Raw genomic sequence first — 18,560 nt, 5'->3', positions numbered from 1 at the left:
CTCTAGCAGTGGTTCACATACTTTGCCATGGATAGGCAGATTAAGATCAGGAGGATCTCCTCAAAGCAATGCAGATAGTGGTATGCAAGTATCATGAAAAGGAAAAGAGAAAGTAGATCAGCCCATGGTTGATGTGAATGCAGGTCACTCTTATGTGGATGGTGAATCCAGTGGCTCAGAACAGCAGAGCCTTGATGATGAGTTGGGTATTCCTTGTGTTGTTACACCTGGAGTAAGGAAGATAAGGAATGTTTTGAGAGCACCTGGTAGTGAGCCTATTTTGCATAGGTCTACCTAGCTAGGTATCCTGTGGATAGGCTGAAATATGATGGATTTACGCCATTCACTATGCCTATATGGTGAAACCGATACATGAACCAGAACCCACTTCTTTTGAGCAAGCCATGGGAAAAGAAAAATGAGAGAAAGCCATGGATGAAGAAATGGATGCCTTGGAAGCAAATGCTACATGGGAATTGGTGCCTTTGCCTAAAGACAAGAATGCAATTGGCTGCAAGTGGGTTTATAAGGTGAAGCACAATGCAGATGGTTCTGTGAATAGATACAAGGAAAGATTAGTTGTCAAGGGGTATGCACAGACATATGGCATTGAATATGAAGAAACATTCAGTCTGGTTGCAAGGATGGCAACCGTAAGAGTAGTCATTGCTATGGCTGCATCAAAGGGATGGTCTTTACATCAGATGGATGTAAAGAATGCTTTCTTGCATGGTGATTTGCAAGAAGAGGTCTATATGGAGCAGCCACTAGCTTATGTTCATGCTGTTCATCCTGAGTTTGTTTGCAGGCTGAAGAAAGCCTTGTATGGCTTGAAGCAAGCACCCAGAGCATGGTCTGACAAGATAGGATAGTATCTTGTCACTTTTGGCTTTCAGATTTCCAAGGCAGATTTCTCACTTTATGTGAGAAAAAAGAGTTGTTCTTGCAAAGGTTTTATGTGGATCAGGTATCTTTTTCATGGCCAAGAATGTGTATTTCCACAATTCTTACCATGCAATGTGGATGAGTGTTAAAAATATGCATCAGTGTGCTTCTAGCATATGTGTGTGGGTTTGATGGATATGATACTTTATACAAGTCTTAATATCAATAATACCCTTATCCTTACAAATTTTTGAGTTGATAGGATATCATTTGCATGGTTGGATAGGCATATTTTCACAATTCTTAAACATGCATCATGCATGAGTGCTTCTAGCATATCTATGTGTGTCTGATAGGCATGATACTTTACATAGCTTCAACAAGATAAAAACCCTTGTGCTTTCAAATTTTTATGGGGATAATGCATCAATTTCATGGTTGGGCATGCATATTTTTAGTTTTGTTACCATGCATTGCGCATGAGTGCTAAAAATTATGCTACAAATCAAGAAATGAGTAAAAAGCAACAATGTCAAGCAACGAAGTAATCAAAACAAACAAGAGAAATGAAAGAACACAAATAAGACAACAAGATACCAAGAAAGCAACAAACTCAAGCAAGCAAGCAAGCAACAAGATGCAATCATATCAAGCAAGCAAGTAATTGGAAAATTTTGACAGCATCTCCCCTGGGCCACAGAAAAATCTCATATTTGCCTTTTGTGCAACCACAAAGACATAAGAAACATGTAAATACACAATAAAGTTTCCAAAGATTATTCTAATGTAGATGAAAGAGTTGGGAAGCTTACCTAGAAGAAGAAATTTGAAGACAAACCACTCAAAATATCATCCACTTCTTTAGTTCCCAAAATAGAAATCTTTTTCTTCAAGCTTGGAGTGGAGGGGAGTGGGCCAACCGTTGGTGTAGGTGGTGTAGGGATGGTAGGGGAGCATAGGGAGATGGTGGAAAGGTCATGAGGAAGAGGCAAAAAGTTGGCAAGATCTCAAACAAGAGAGGTGTGGCAAAAAAAGAGGCATTTGGGTTTGCTTTTTGAAAGTTTATCTGAGTCGATATAGGCATCGATATATACGGCACCTATACCAATGAAAATAGAGTTTTTCTTTGTTTTTGCATTTCCTAAAACTTTTAGTACTTCTCTCACTTCTAGTTTCTTACTAGGTTTAATAAATGATGACTTGTATTGGATTACAAAATCTTCTAGCCTGCGAGGCCTTGTCTTAGGTGCATGTTGACTTTTTTTTAATCATATCTCATTTTTTACCATGCCTTGCACCTTTTAAAACATACATCGTTGTACTTCTAGCCATGCATATGGTATTAGATGTGCATGATATTTTTCAAAAGCCTTAAACCAGGTGATTTCAAGTCCTATGCAAAGAATCTGTTAGATATGCTCAATGCCCCACCCTCCTGGTAACCACCAGTGGTCCAAGGTGCTCAAGTTGTAAGGCCCCCATATGACGAGAAGCCATGTGTGAGCCGAGGACACTAGATGGATCCTGACTTGCATGTCAGATGAGGTCTATCAATGAGATCATTGATGGTAGAAAGGTGATTGTGTGGGAGCCCCTTATTCTTGCTGGGGCCTGGGGACCAGCGGCCCCCTAGTGGGGGTTCGAGAGCGAGAGCCCCTGAGGCGATGGTATAGGGAATATTCCTTGAATATTTCATGGATGACTAGTTAGTTCCACTGACTAGGTTGATTGGTCGGCTTCACCGACTAGGTTGATTGATCGGTTCCACCAACTACGTTGATCCAACTACCGCCCTCATAGCTATAAAGAGGCGACCTTCCCAGTCCATTGTATCAGCTCAGATCTTCCAACAGAGATCTTCCAGCTAGTAGCTTTTCACCTAGTATCTGTCTAGATCTAAGCTCCACTGTGGGAGCGCATGAGTGGACGGAGCCATCATCTGTACTACATCAATATTGAAGGAAAATTTTATTCATATCCAGTTTACTGTGTACTCTCTATTCTTTGTTCAATTTCTATTCTGCTGCGCCGTGTAATTTAACAGACTCATGGCCAGTCGATGTCAGTTTCATGGAAATTGGATATTTCCTAGTTTCACACCATGCATCATGCGTGGTCATTGAAAAACATGCATCTATCAACTTCTAGCCATGTAAATGACATTTGATAAGCACCATACTTTGTGCAAGCAGTAAAATGGGTGAGTTCAATGCTTGTGCAAAGTATCATGGCCATTTGGTGTTATTTTCATGGCATGGAATGGATATTTCCTAGTTTTTCACCATGCATCATGCATCCGTATTCAAAAACATGCATTGGTGTGCTTGTAGCTATGAAAATGGTATTTGATGGACAAAATGCTTTGATCAAATCTTAAAATCGGTAATTTTAATGCCTACACAAAGCATCATAGCTATCTGATGTCATTTGCATGGCTTGGAATGGATATTTCCTAGTTTTTCACCATGCATCATGCATGAGTGTTGAAAAACATGCATTGATGTGCTTCTAGCCATGCAAATGGTATTTTATGCACAGGAAACTTTGTAAAAGCCTTAAAATAGATGATTTTATGGCCTATGCAAAGTATCATGAACATCTCATGTCATTTTCATGGCTTGGAATGGATATTTCCTAGTTTTTCACCATGCATCATGCATGAGCATTGAAAAAACATGCATCGGTATGCTTAGAATCATAAAAACGGTATTTTTTGGGAACGATACTTTGCACAAGCATTAAGCAAGGCAATTTAAATGCCTATGGAAAGTATCATTCCCATCTAATGTCAATTGCATGGCTTGGAATGGATATTTCCTAGTTGTTCATCGTGCACATTGAAATACATGGATCGGTGTGCTTCTAGCCGTGAAAATGGTATTCAAAAGACATGATACTTTATACTAGCTTTAAAATGATATATTTTAAGTCCTATTCAAAGTATCATGGCTATCAGATGTGGTCTGCATGGCTTGGATCATATATTTCTTCCTAGGTTTCCACCATGCATTATGCATGCCCATTCAAAAATATGCATTTGTCAACTCCTAGCCATGAAAATGACATCCAAAGGTCATGACACTTTGCACAAGCCTTAAACTAGTAAGTTCAAGCCTTTGCAAACTCATCAAACTTCTTTGAATGGTAAGAAGAGTAGCCATATGTCCATAATATAAGTGAAATTGTTTCATTTTATAAATGCTTTCAATCTCAAAAAGTTTGTAAGGTCTTAAATATAATTTCCATAACTAATTTATGTATTATAGAATCATGTAGTCCAAGTCCAAGCATGGACTATGATCTTATTGTCTATTTAGCCTTTGATGTATTTTTTATTTTTGTAGGATCATCTCATGGGGCTACTTTCAATGAAGCTCCACTCAAAAACCAATTAGTTATTAATCCAAGTTATTAAATTGCATATTTTATGTTTAAAATGAATGTACTTGTACTATATATAGTGTTTTTCATTTCTTTCATTTCCTATGATATCTATATTTTGTTCTAGGTTCATCTCATAATACAATGGCAATAGATCCGTCATCATCTGTTTCAGTTGGATCCTGTGAGTGAAATCTGAATCTCTTTATACTTCTTATGTATTCAATATTTATCGTTTCAAATTAAAGTCATGATTTTTTTAAAAATAGCCATGAGATATTGTTTACAAAATGATTTTACATCTAAGGAGATGATCGACCAACAAATTTAGTTGAATTTTATCAACGAAAGTGCAACAAAGAAATAGAGCACACTGAGTTTTATTGGTATGCATGTCCTTGCAATAAGTGCAATGGATATATTATAAAGTCACACAATCCAATCAATAGACATCTTCTTAAATATGGTCCTGCTGAAGATTGGAAAGAAGTCAGTAGGATCCAAAAAGTAAGCCTTTTCATATTATATTAGCTGTAGCATTTATGCATACTAAAGAAATAGGAATATATCAAGTAATTTATTTCTTGTTACAGTGGGCTTGGGGAATTATTACATGCTCTATAAAAATGTAGAGCATGAAATGAACACAATGGGAAGAATTTCATTTAACTTGAACTGTCCACCAAGTTTAGAGGCTCAAAGGATTAGAGATTTTGATCCTTCAAAGAAGGGTGGGGTTAGAAGGGTAAACTCCCAATTCCAATAAGATTCTTCCACAGAATAATTATCTTCCTTCATCATCATATGAGGCCAAAAGTAAATTTCATGAGTTGGGCTTACAGTATGATACTATCCATGCTTGTGTCAACGATTACATTTTATATCATGGGGAGTATGCAAGTTTGGAAGTGTGTCCCAAGTGCAATGAAAGTCGATGGAAGTTAAGTGGCAAGTCAAAGGTTCCTCAAAATATATTACGGCACTTTCCTTTGATTACATGACTTCTTAGACAATACAAGTATGTAAATTGTGGATCTTATATTTGACCTTATGCTATTAGATGTTGACATGTTTTTCTATACTCTAATATCAAAAAATTTTAATAGATGTCCTCTTATTGCCAAAAACATGAAATGGCATGTTGGTAGAAGAAGTCAAGATGGTTTATGTAGGCATCCAGTGGATTCATTAGCATGGAAGCATGTGGATAGTACATGGCCAAAATTTGCAAGAGAGATAAGAAATGTACGTTTAGCTCTTGCAATTGATGGTGTGAATCCATTTTTAGATCTACGTAGTGTGTGGAGCACATGGCCTGTGTTGATTGTGAACTACAATCTACCACCATGGTTGGCAACCAAGAAGTTCTTTTTGAAGTTCTCACTTTTAATACCACGTCCAAAACAAGTTCCTTAAGAAAATATTGATGTGTACTTGTAGGTAATGCGATCTTTATGCATGTCAGCATCACAAAATTTCACAAATGGTATAGATGTATGTAGTATTTTGCTTTAGTTGTGAAATTGCATGAAACATAATATTTTAAGTTTTATGTTCTAGGTTCTTATTGATGAGCTTCAAGTCTTATGGACTGGAGTAAATACATATGATGCAAGTGAATCTGATAGAAGAAGAAAAATATTCACTTGAGGGGAATCTTGCTATGCACCATCCATGACTTTCTAGCTTATGGCCTCACTTATGGTTGCTACACAAAGGGATACAATGCTTGTCCTTATGTAGTCCTGCATTTCGAGAAAGATACGCATCCTGCCTTAAGAAGATGGAATATATAGGCCATAGGCGCTTTCTTCCAATGGACGATAGATTCATAAGTTTAAGAATTGCATTCAATGGCTCCACTAAATATAGAGAGCATCCTATATATCCTAGTGTCAAAGAAATAAAGGAATTTTGCAAACCAAGGGAGAAGTGGCTATTGGAAAGTAATAGGAGGCCTAAAGAAGATCCAGGGTTATTGATTGAGTGGAAAAGATGGCCAATATTTTATACATTGCCATATTGGGACATAAGCACTCATGCTTCTACATGATTAAAAAACTTAAAATACCTTGTTTTATCTTCCATGAAAAATTAAATATTGTATTCTTTTTCATGCAGCACCTTCTTGTTTGTAACACTCTTGATGTGATGCATGTGGATAAAAAAATTGTTGAAAATGTTTTAAAGACACAAGAATCAAATAAAGATTGATTAAGAATTCGTTTAGACATGAAGGATATAAAAATATGACTAGAATTATGGCCTCAAGTAGTCCATGGAAGAAATGACAAGTTGAAAATGCCAGCTGTATCATATAGATTTACAAAGAAGGAAGAGGATGATTTTTTTGCATTTGTAAATAATATCAAAGTTCCAACAGGGTACTCAACATCTTTGCAAAAGCATGTTCTTAGCAAAAAGACACAAGGAATGAAAATGCATGATTGTCATATTTTCCTTCAGCAAATACTACCACTAGATAAGACATTCTTTGACTAATTCTATTCGCTCCACTATTATGAGATTAAATATTGTGTTCACCAGAATATCTACAAGAGCTTTGGACATGACACAATGGGATGCATTGTATGAAGAAGCCATATATGTTTCATGTTTAATGGAAAAAGTATTTCCTCCTTCCTTCTTTGACATTATGACACACTTACTCATTCATATGGCAGTCTCACCGACGGAAAGTAGGAATTGGATGCTATATCCCTAACTACATAAGATCGTCCAGTTTCTATGGGTCCTACTAGTGGAACTCCTTCAGATGTTTCTATCCGAGAGGATGTCGCCTCCGAATCATTCCCAGACCGGAAGAATCCGATTCCCTTACTGGGGTTGGTCGTGGTAAAAATACTGTAAGAGACACATCATCTTCCTAGTCGATTGAAAATAGTTGAGGAATTGAGAGTTTGTGGACCTGTTAGTATCAGATGGATGTATACTTTTGAGAGAAATATGAGGAATTTGAAAGAGGATTACCAAAAAGTGAGCGACAAAAAGCGAGCAAGCCAAAAAAAGCGAGCGATAAAAAACAATAAAATATTTATAAATCCCCCATTTTAGTAGCAAAGAATAATAACTTGTGAAACTAATTTCACATCATCCATGAGATAGTTTGTATGTTTAATTTCCAAGTCATTGTTTGTATCAAAGACAAACCCTACTGCAATTAAGTTCTCTCTTTCCATAGAGTAATTAATATCATCTTTCCAAGGACTCCTTGCATGGATTAGTCTAGATTTCATGCATATGTAAATGCTTAGCATTTTTAACTCTGTTCACTCTTGGAACAAAACCCATATTTCTTTGTTATTGCAAAATTATCCTTCCCTAATGATTTATTCTTACCTCCCACTAATCTTACCAATGCAGCAAATTGACCATAAATTCATATTTTGGTGCTTTAAATTTTACTAGATGGTGCACAAAGACATGATAATCATCTAAAGTACGCCTTGCCATTTGATTTGATATGTAACATGACCCTATTTGGACTTGTAAATCAAAAGATACAGGGATGTGAAAATGTCCTCTTTTGGGCCAAAAGAGGACATTTTCACATCCCTATATTTTGGGAAGATGTTAACATTTGATTGTTTTGGCCCAAAAGATGAGTTTTTAACATCCCTGCATCTTTTGATTATCAAATATAAATGGCATAATGTTACATATCAAAACAAATGACAAGGCATGATTTAGATGAATATCATGCCTTTTTGCACCATCTAAAAAACTTGTATGCATCAGAATATAAATTTTGTGACACATAACCACCTTTTTGAATACTTTGTACTTCAAGCCATTATTTTATAAAAAACTTAGATTCTTTCTTTTCTTGCTTAACTTTCCAACCACTTCAACTAATTGTCGCTTGCTTTTTTGGGCTCGCTCGCTTTTTCTCGCTCGCTCTATTGACTGCCTCAATTTGAAACAGTATGTGAAAGATAAGGCAAGGACAGAAGGAAGTATGGATGAGGGATATGCAATCACAGAAGCTATGGGATTCTTCTCAAAGTATATCTGCGAGTTTGATAAAAAATGTAGAAGAGTATGGGATGTAGAGGAGCTTGAAACTTTTTACAATGAGGAGTTGAAAGGGAATGAAGTGGAGATCATACTTGATGACTTGACAAGACATCAAGCCAATCTTTGTGTCTTGGAAAATAGTGAAATCATCATGAAATGGAAAAGGTAATTGCTTTAACCAACTTGAACATCCAATCATGTTCTTTAAAATATTATGCAATGACATTCTTTTTATTATGATCTTCTAATAGGATATTTGAAGAGGAGGTTGAAGTGATGTTTCAACATTCAAGAAAGAAGGTCTCTCATAATGAAAGAACAAAATACTAAAGAGCTTTTCCAATGTGGTTGAAACAAAAGGTGAGTAATAATACTCTTGATTTTCATTCACATGTAGATTTGCTAGACTAAAGATAGTTCTAACTTTATTTTATGTCCTTCCTATAGGTCACCAACTTAGTTCAAAGTGGAAGCTTTGAAGGTGATGACTATTTCACACTTCTTGATTTGGCAGAAGGGCCTAGTTATAAGGCTATTTCTCATCAACAAATGTGTGTTAATGGATACCCTCTATGGACAAAAGATGGAATTTTCCAAATAATGTTCATGATGAAGAAGTTACATCACCGGTAACCAAAAAAGGAAGAATATTAAAGGATGATGCAATGATAGTAGAAAGAGAAAGATATCTTAGATGGGCATCTAGAGAGGCCAAGAAAGCAAAATTTATTAACTTGGGACATCGTATTAAGGTGGATGTAAATGAGGAACAAGTTCCTTGTGGAATACATGAAGATTCATATGCTCAGACAATAACTCAAGCTATCCGTAGGCATATGGATCTCTCATTGCAATCAATTAAAGTTGTACCAATCATTCAAAAGGAGGCAGTGAGAAGATATGTTGATGTAAGGCTTGACTTTTTCTTGATATCTTTCGATGGTCTTACTTTTAAATGTTTAGTATTTAAAATTTCTTTTATATCGATTAATACTTTTGTGTATATTTTATTATATTTGCAGGCTCGATATGAATGTATATATTTCATGTTTTTTATTGTGTAGGATCCTAATCCAAATGACAATGGGGACAATAACATTTTTGGTCCAAGATTGGTTGTACCTACTAAAAAGACTACTTGTGGCAAAACAATATTTGCAATTGGTGATTTAGACCAAGTGATACATGAGAAGACTACTGAGTTGCAAAGAAAGCTTCATGAAAAGGATAAGGCTATGGATGCCTTGCAAGAACAACTTAATGATTTGAGGAAAATCATTTCTACTCTACCTTTGGTAAATTTCATGCCTACTTCATGATAATTTTGACATAAAAGATGATTCATGCTCACACACACACACACACACACACACACATGCGTGCGTGCATGTATTGTAGATCCTTTTGCCATTTCTTTCACGGTTTGGTCTTAATTGTAGTACCATTTCATGCATTAAAAATGGCAAAAATATATGGTACTTTTGGTTGCCATTTTGATTGTGGAAATGGCAAAACTATATGGCACTTTTAGTTCCCATTTCATTCGTAAAAATGGTAGAATATATGGCACTTTTGGTTGCCATTTTAGACATCAAAATGGAAAAAATTATATGGCACTTTTAGTTGCCATTTAATACGTAAAAATGGCAAAATATATGGCACTTTCAGTTGCCATTTTAGACACAAAAATGGCAAAACTATATGGCACTTTTAGTTGCCATTTCATACATAAAAATGGCAAATTATATGTTTTGGTTGCCATTATGGACATAGAAATGGCAAAAATATATGGCACTTTTGGTTGCCATTTCCAAAAAATGGCACATGTGGAAATGGTGGCAAGAAAGTGCCATTTAATAATGTAGAAATGTCACTTTTGGGCTGCCATTTCTACCTAGTTTTGTAGTAGTGATATATATAAGATCAGTTTTAAAATGGATCTTGGTCTTCCATGCCCAGTGGAGGATGATTAGTTCTAAAATGGATCTTGGCCTCTCTACTTGCTAGAGGATGAGAGGCTAAGATTGGTTATAAAACCAATCTTTTCCTCTCATGCCCAGTGGAGGATGAGATGCTAAGATCAGTCTTGAAACCAATCGTGGCTCACATGGTGGAGGATGAATGTTTAGACCAATTTTAAAACCAATCTTGGCCTCAAATTCCTAGCAGAGGATGAGAGGTTAAGATCAATTTTAAAATCGATCTTAGCTTGGGATTATGTGGAGAATGGCAATAGTGCAATCTCCATGTGATTCTCCGTAAACCCACATGGAGAATGGCACGTGCTATTCTCCATAAACCCACATGGACGTTGGCACTAGTTCCATTCTCATGTGGGATTATGGAGAATGGCACTGATGCCATCTCCATGTGACTGGAAATTTCAGACTCACATGGAGATTGGCACTAGTTCCATTCTCCATAAACCCACATGGAGATCGGTGCCAATGTCATACTCCATAAACCCACATGGAGATTGGAACTAGTACCATTCTTTACAAACCCACATGGAGATTAGCACCACTTCCCTTCTCCATGTGGGATTACAAAGAATGGCACTAGAGCCAATCTCCATGTGGGCCTCAAAATTCAAAATTCAATTAAGATAATCTAGGAAAATAATTCATGATTTCATGATATTTTTTAAACTTGAGCCATTCCTTGCATGGGTCCTAGAGATTGGCACCAGTGCCATTTTCTACAAACCCAAATGGAGATTGGCACTAGTGCCATTCTCCATGTGAGATTATGGAGAGTGGCATTGGTGCCAATCTCCATGTGGGCTTGTGGAGAATGGCACCAGTGCTTAGTGCCAATTCTCCACAAATCCACATGGAGATTGGCACCAGTGCCATTCTCCATGTGGGATCGTGGAGAATGGCACTAGTGCCAATCTCCATGTGGTTTTATGGAGAATGGAACCACTGCCATTCTCCACAAATGTACATGGATATTGGCACCAATGCCATGTTAGTGTGAATATTACAAGTTCCCTTCCCGCCATTGAAAGGTCAACTAGCACTCCTACTATTCTCCCTATTGGACGGGGAGAATGGCACTAATGCCATTCTTCCCATCCATGGAGGGAATGACACTAGTGCCATTCTTACCATGCAAGGGGGTAGATAGCTTTCTGCCCTTGCAAAGAGGGAGAATGGCACTAGCACCATTTTTCCATTGCAAGGGAGGTTGTCACTTTGTGCCATTCTCACTTTTGCATGAAGGATTGCCACCAATTTCATTCTACCCTTCAAATGGAGGGAATGTTACTTGTGTCATTCTGTCCTTCAGATGGGTAAGAATGGCATTGGTGCCATGCTTCCTTTGCAAGTGAGAATGGCGGGGGGGGGGGGGGCTAGGGAATAGCAAACTCCCTATTGGTTTCTCCTTTAAGTGCTTTTTTGCATATCTCATATTGAGAATGGCTACATTGATGTACTCCACAACCTCATAAAGAGTTATAGTGCCTTTTTTCATACCTCATTGGGAATGGCTACAGTTCCATTCTCCACAACCAGAGAGAGAGAGAGGATAATGGCACTAGTGCCACTTCCCAACACCTCATGGAGAGAATGGCAAGTCTAGTGCCATGCTCTACAATCACAGAAAGTTAAGGATTTTGGACTTATCAGTTCAACTTGTTTGAGATTGTCTAATGAGATTATTTGGTTGTGATTTGTTTGTAACTTTATTTTATGTAATTGGAATGGTAGGGGGTGGATTTTAACTATCGGGACAAGGTCATGGTGATGGTGGGGAACTTGTGGGGAATGAAGTGGTTTTAGTTTGTTCAGTCTATGTGATAGACCCAAAGGGTACTGTAGTGGTGTGAAGATTGGGACTGAAAATGTATTGGTAGTAGTAGAAAAGTCTTATAAAAAATGACATGATCTTGCCATTTTCGACTATGGATGTAGAGCTTATTTGTGAAGCACTTTGGAGTGTTGTCAGGTGGCCTAAGACCTCGGGGGTTCACCCAAAAATATGTAAGTATACAATGTGGGTTCAAATGGAGGGAGTCTTTAATTCAAAAATTGTAGGTAAATTTACAAAAATATATTTACATATGGGGTTTTTTAATTGAATTTTGAAAAAAAACCGCAAGTTTGTATTAAAAAAGGGTTATTTTTATCCAATAAAATTTCATAATAAGTAAGGGATTTTTAAAATACCCCTTGAACACATGTCGTATCTAGGGTTTCTTAATAGTACACCCACCAAGCCTAAGACCTCTTGAAAACATGTTGGTGATTCTTTAGATGAATTAGTATCTCAAAGAGTTGTACCAAAGGAGCTTGAGAAGCCTTATGTTGAGGCAATGCTAGTTTCTTTCAAAACTGACAACCACATTTATGAATCTTAGAAGGAGAAAAAGGTTGTCTTGTGGGATGAGAGAAAAACAAATCTTGACCATGGGGAAAGGTGTGATCTTATATGTTTTCCCTAGATGACTCTATAAATTTTGATATATTGGGTAATGATTGCATTGGTTTGGGTATTGAGAAGAGAGAACAAGTTGCAAGAGGTAGCTTAGAGTCTTCAATGCAAGATGTTGGTTATCTTAGCCTAGTTAGGTGGCCCATCAGGAAATTTACATTATTGAATGGAAGCCCATTGCAACAATATGTACCCATGGACCAGGATGCTAGCATACATGTGGTCAATCATCAAATGTTGCAAAAGGATGCTTTTCCTTCAAAGAAAAAAAGATACACTTTCATTCAAAGGGAGCCTAAGAAAAGAAAAGAAAAGAAGATACACTTTCATTCAAAGGGAGCTTAAGAAAAAAGAGCCTCTAACACCAATGTACAAAATGTCACTAGAATCGATGCAACAAGTGTCTTCCATCAATTGCTGCAGAAGTAGATGTTGCCAACATCCTGAGCAAGACTTCTTACTATCTATAAGGAAGAATTTTTGGGGTAGTTCCTTGGAGACTTGTACAAATGTTGTATATAATGATGTGTTGTCAACAGATTAGCATTGTGACTTGGCTAGGAAGACATGCTACGACCTTAGGCTGGTCGAGAGGTGTGTTACAAAGCATGATATGAGACGGCGGAATACCAAGAACATAACTTTAATGATATAGGGAGAAATTTGAGAATGGTGTGCAACATGTAAATTCAAGGATTATGAGGAGGATCAAGGAGCACACAGGTATGGGTATGACTCTCATTTAACAATTTGTAGATAATAGCTCAGAGCATATTCCTAACAAAAGTAGAACCATGTTGGATGGTCCTAGAGAGACACAACTAGTGATGCCTAAAGTATACAAGCAAATAGACATAGGTCAACACTTCATTGAAACAATACAGTTATGAGAGCCTGTCCAAAGCTACATTTGGTAGAATTTGGAATACAGACTTCAAAATCTAGCCCTTGCTAAGACTAGTGAATTCCCTAAATGTAACTTGTGCAGTGGGATCAAGGCTCAATTGGTAGCCACAAAAATTCAAGAGGAGAACAATTTGCTGATGGAGGAGAGAAAGAAGCATATGATACAGAAACATAGTTGTAGGAGCTATGCAACGGTAGGCTTAAAATTCTAATTTCATGATCTATGCAATGGTAGGCTTAAAATTCTAATTTTTATAGGTATAGAAGAGATAAATTGGAAATTTCAAGATGTATATGAGAGTTAAAACTTTTTCCTAATTCATATTATGGTAGGAAGGAGTTCAGTAAGAACCACATTTCCTTAAAAGTACTTAGGTTTGGAGAATTGGAAATATTTTGAAAATACCTCTCTTGCCTTTCCATATTTGATAATGTATTAGAGATTAATTTATGATTGATAATAATGGCTTCAATTAGATATTTTCAATATCCTTTTCCTACTCATCCAAGGAATATGGTATACAATGTTACATGAGAGCTTCTCAATACTTCAAATATGGAATTGCTAAAGCTAAGGGAAACCCTTTTAAATCGATTGAATTATCATAATCCTCAAAAGAGAGTATGGTGGGGAGGGATTTATAGGAGTTTCTAAAGTGTTTACTATTTGTTCATATATAGATAATGCTCTCTAAAATGAGGGTTATAATAATAAATAAGTAAGTATATGGTTCCATAAATGAGAAATTAAGAAAGAATTGTATATTCCTTTGAGAAATATACTAGCATGGTTGGTGTCAAACATTATTGCTCGGACTTTTTTGGTCGTAGGTTTTTGCTCGGAAAATGTGCACATCCTCTTCAGAGATGGATCCCCAAAAATACGTAATAATACATGACAAGATGGACTAGAAGAAGACATCAATTCTAAGACTTTGGGTGAGGTCAAAGGACATCGATTCCACATGGTAATTACAAGTTTCACATATTGTAATGATTACTCATGGGAATGGACGTGGTTATTATGGGCAATTCACCCTCAATGGTTTATGGCCATCTGACCCCAACCTAACAATTGGGGACCCCTTTCAATTTGTTTGCGCAACTTGGAGAATATGGATACACATGACCTTGGAGATCTTATCACTTCTGATGGGATCCAAAGAGGCAATGTTCAACTTTTGAATGCTTTATGTTCCAAAAGGCATTGGGCTTTATGTTTGACTTATGAATCCTTTATGTTCCAAAAGGCATTAGGCTCTCATTATAGCTTTGAAGGTGTGCATCCTTCCACTATGGACGGCTCATGTGAAACTATAGATGGTAGCTCATGTGAAATTGTAGATCGCATGATCATAAATGGAGATCTAGAGATTGTATCAGATGGTGAGCCAATGTTTAGTACACATGCCATGACAACTTCCATTGCAATAGCTACAACCACATGCAATACTTCCTTACTATCACATCAATGTGAAAACCCAATGTCTTTAAATGGAAGTGTTACTGTTGAGCCACCATACCAAAAGTTGCCAAAGAACTTGCTACTCTAGCTAGGTAATTTTGCATCTAAGCACAAAATTAGATACTTATTTGCATACCTTTATCTTCTTATAGCAAGAAGCATTTTCAAGACTACTCAATTGGGATTCTTGATGGTAGGTCACACACATGAGGACATTGTTGCAATGTTCAAGAGGTTTTCTAAGATATTGCAAGTGGGACAAACATTCATGTTCCATCATCTAATGGATACATTCAAAAAATGTGCGTCATCCTCACTAGCACTATTGCTTCTTGCATGGGTTCTAGTTTCAAGGGTTCTGTGGAAGGCTACAAATGTGATGTGCAAGATATGCTAGTTGGTCAAGGAAATCCATTGCAGTTTCAATCTGTGTGCAAGGTGACACACCGATGATGATGTCCAAGTGCATTCAAAATCACCAAATTGGATGCCCATTGAAGGGGAATCAAACTATGGAAGAATGATAGCGAAGGATGACCATTGTTGCCAACATGTTGTTCGAATATAGTGCCGATTGTTGTTGAATTTGTGAGAGACCATTTGCAAGTAATATCAGGGATAAAGGATTACATTAAGTTTTGGGAGAGGTGTGCAAGTTATATTTGTGAGAGACCACTTGCAAGTAATGTTGATTAAGAATAAAGGATTACATTAAGTTTTGGGACAGAATGCAACATAAGAGTCCTATATTAGGCTAGTGATGATAGATTACTCAAAAAACCTGATTGGTGAGCTCAAACAAGAAAACATTTCACAGACAGGAGTGCACATAGATTTTTGGCCGAGAACACAGTCATTTGATGAGGAGCATATTAAAGATGCTCACATTAATGAAGGTTATGAGGAATGGAATGTCACTATTGCAGGCCTCTATGTGGTAAGCCAAGGGAGGATTTTAGACCAATGGTAGATGTTAAGAAAGGTGACTTTGTCTTGGTGAGGCCATTAGGCCTGAATACCCCATATGGCTTGGGGTTTGCCCAATCAAGTGTCCTACATGTCCTAACTTCAAGAAATTATTAATTCAATATTGGGCACCATCCGTTAAGAGAAAAGGTCATAATGATGCAGATGTCTATGCTTAATTGTTGGAACAAGTATTGGGCAGAGAAGAGGTCAGATACATAGGTATGGGAATGTGTTGATGCGGTGGTCTAGTCGTGGATGTCAAAATCCATGAATCAACCCAAGAAGATTAAGATTCAACATGATGTATCTGTCAAAGATTAAAAGGCACACCTATGACCAATGAAAGATTCCACAACCAATGAATTTTCCCAAAAGCATTGGAATTTTCTAGAATCAATAAAATTTTCAACATTAGCATAATTCCCATAATTAATAGAATTTCCCATGATCAACAAAAATTGTCCCAAAGTTAATGAAATCCAAACAATTTCAAAACTCCGAAAATGCAAGATTTTTCCCACTTTATCTAATATGTTGTTTTAAAGTTCCTCATCATGTTGGACCTCAAACCGAGATGCTGGCTAAAATCTGGATACTAGAAAATACCTATCAAACTAGAAGACCATGAAAATATAGCATTCTAGGTGTGCCTTTTATTTCTACCAATTCAATGTGATGCCTTTTAGTTTGGAAATTCTCTTGGAATGTTCTACATGTTTATGAACTTCATCCTTCATGATGTGATTGTGTAAGGCACTGCATTGCTCTACCTTGACAACATGCTAATTCATACAAAACAATGGGAGAAACACAAAAAAATTCTCAAACAAGTACTAAAGCTATTGCAATAGTTTACTTTGAGGCTTAATCTCAATAAATGTAAATGGGAACAAGCTAAGTTGAGATACTTATGCTACATTTTTTCAAGCGAAGGAGTTTGAATTGATCCTAAAAAAGTCAAGGCGGTTTCTAGCTCAAAAAAATTCAAACAATTACAATTCTTTCTCAGGATGGTAGGTTTTAGCTCTAGATTTATGACTGAGTTAACAACTCTTGCCACCTCGCTTTGCAATATTCTACTCATAAATGTCGAATTTAATTGGTCTCCTGATTTGCAACAATCATTTGATCAAATTTGCACCCTTTTAAAAAGAAGATGTAGTAATTCAACATCTTGGTCCCCAATGACCTTTTTAGTTCATATCGATGCATTAAAAAAAGGCCTAGGGGCTATGTTACTCCAAAAGGTAAATTGAAACCTATTGTCTACCTCAACATATCTTTGACAAGCTAGAAATCAAGATATCAGGCAACTAAGCTAGAATGCTCAATGATAGTGTGGGCAATCTCTAAATTTGATGCCTATTTACATGGCAAGGAGTTTAATGTTCAAAATAACCATGTACAGCATGGATGATTTTTTCAACTTAGTTTTGTTAAGAAGCGAAACTTTTATATTGGCGTTGAAAGTTTGTATTCCGTAATAAAAATAAATGTTTGAAACACTCACCAGAATTTAAACTTTTATGCAAAAAAGTCGAAAGTTTCGCCAGGATTTACATTTTTTCTAAAAAATTCAAAAGAAAATAAACAAAAAAGTATTTACCTTCTATCAATATTGTGAAACTTAACAAATGAGCTTAAAAACTTTTGCCAATATTTTATATTAATATATAAGCATAGCTTTGATAAAAACATCCCTGATTGACATGTTAATTGAAGAGAAAAAAGCTTCATGGCTGGCTGGCACGAGACTGGCACATTCATTATTTGATATCATTTAGGCAAGTACTATGCAATCGTTGGTGCCTTATCTTGTTTGGGTATAAGCACAACTCAAAACTTAGACAACCTTCTTGTGGCTTCAAAACTCTATTAAAACTTAGACAATCTTCATGTGGCTTCACAAACTCCATTATCTATTCTGTAGGATCATCATTCACTTCCGTCGATCCAAGACCTAAAAGTTTTTCAAGATAATGGTCTTGAGATATAAAAATTAATTTTGCAGATGAGGTCCTCTAAGCTATTGCTTAATTTCAAAACCCCAATTCTTGTCACATCTATTGATAGCTTCAAAATTCAAGCACCAACATTGGCATACTTTCAATGATGGCATATTTGGAGGACATCCTAGATTCCTCAAGGTGCCTACCAAGTTACAACTAAGTTGACCAAGAATATGGCATTCATTGAATTTATATTTACAGCAAACTCGATAGGCCAATGTTTCAAAAACTGTACAATGAAGCATGACGGTGATATGCCATCAATCATTGTATCACAACCATGTGAATTAGATGAATATGACAATCATGGACCTTTGCCAATTTCAATGACTAAAGTAGATTCATCATTGTGTTGACAAACTACCTCACCCGTAGGACAAAGTATTGTTATCATCAATCTCTATGTTGATGATCTTCTTTGTAATGTCTTCCATATGTGCTGTCAAACATAGTGATGGACACAATAATTA

This window comes from Dipteris shenzhenensis, chromosome 8 (genome assembly GCF_047967505.1).
Source record: "Dipteris shenzhenensis isolate YYH24624 ecotype China chromosome 8, Dip_SZ_1.0, whole genome shotgun sequence".
In the NCBI taxonomy this organism is placed as follows: domain Eukaryota; kingdom Viridiplantae; phylum Streptophyta; class Polypodiopsida; order Gleicheniales; family Dipteridaceae; genus Dipteris; species Dipteris shenzhenensis.
The sequence above is the reverse complement of the archived record's forward strand: the minus strand, read 5'-3'. Positions refer to the sequence as shown.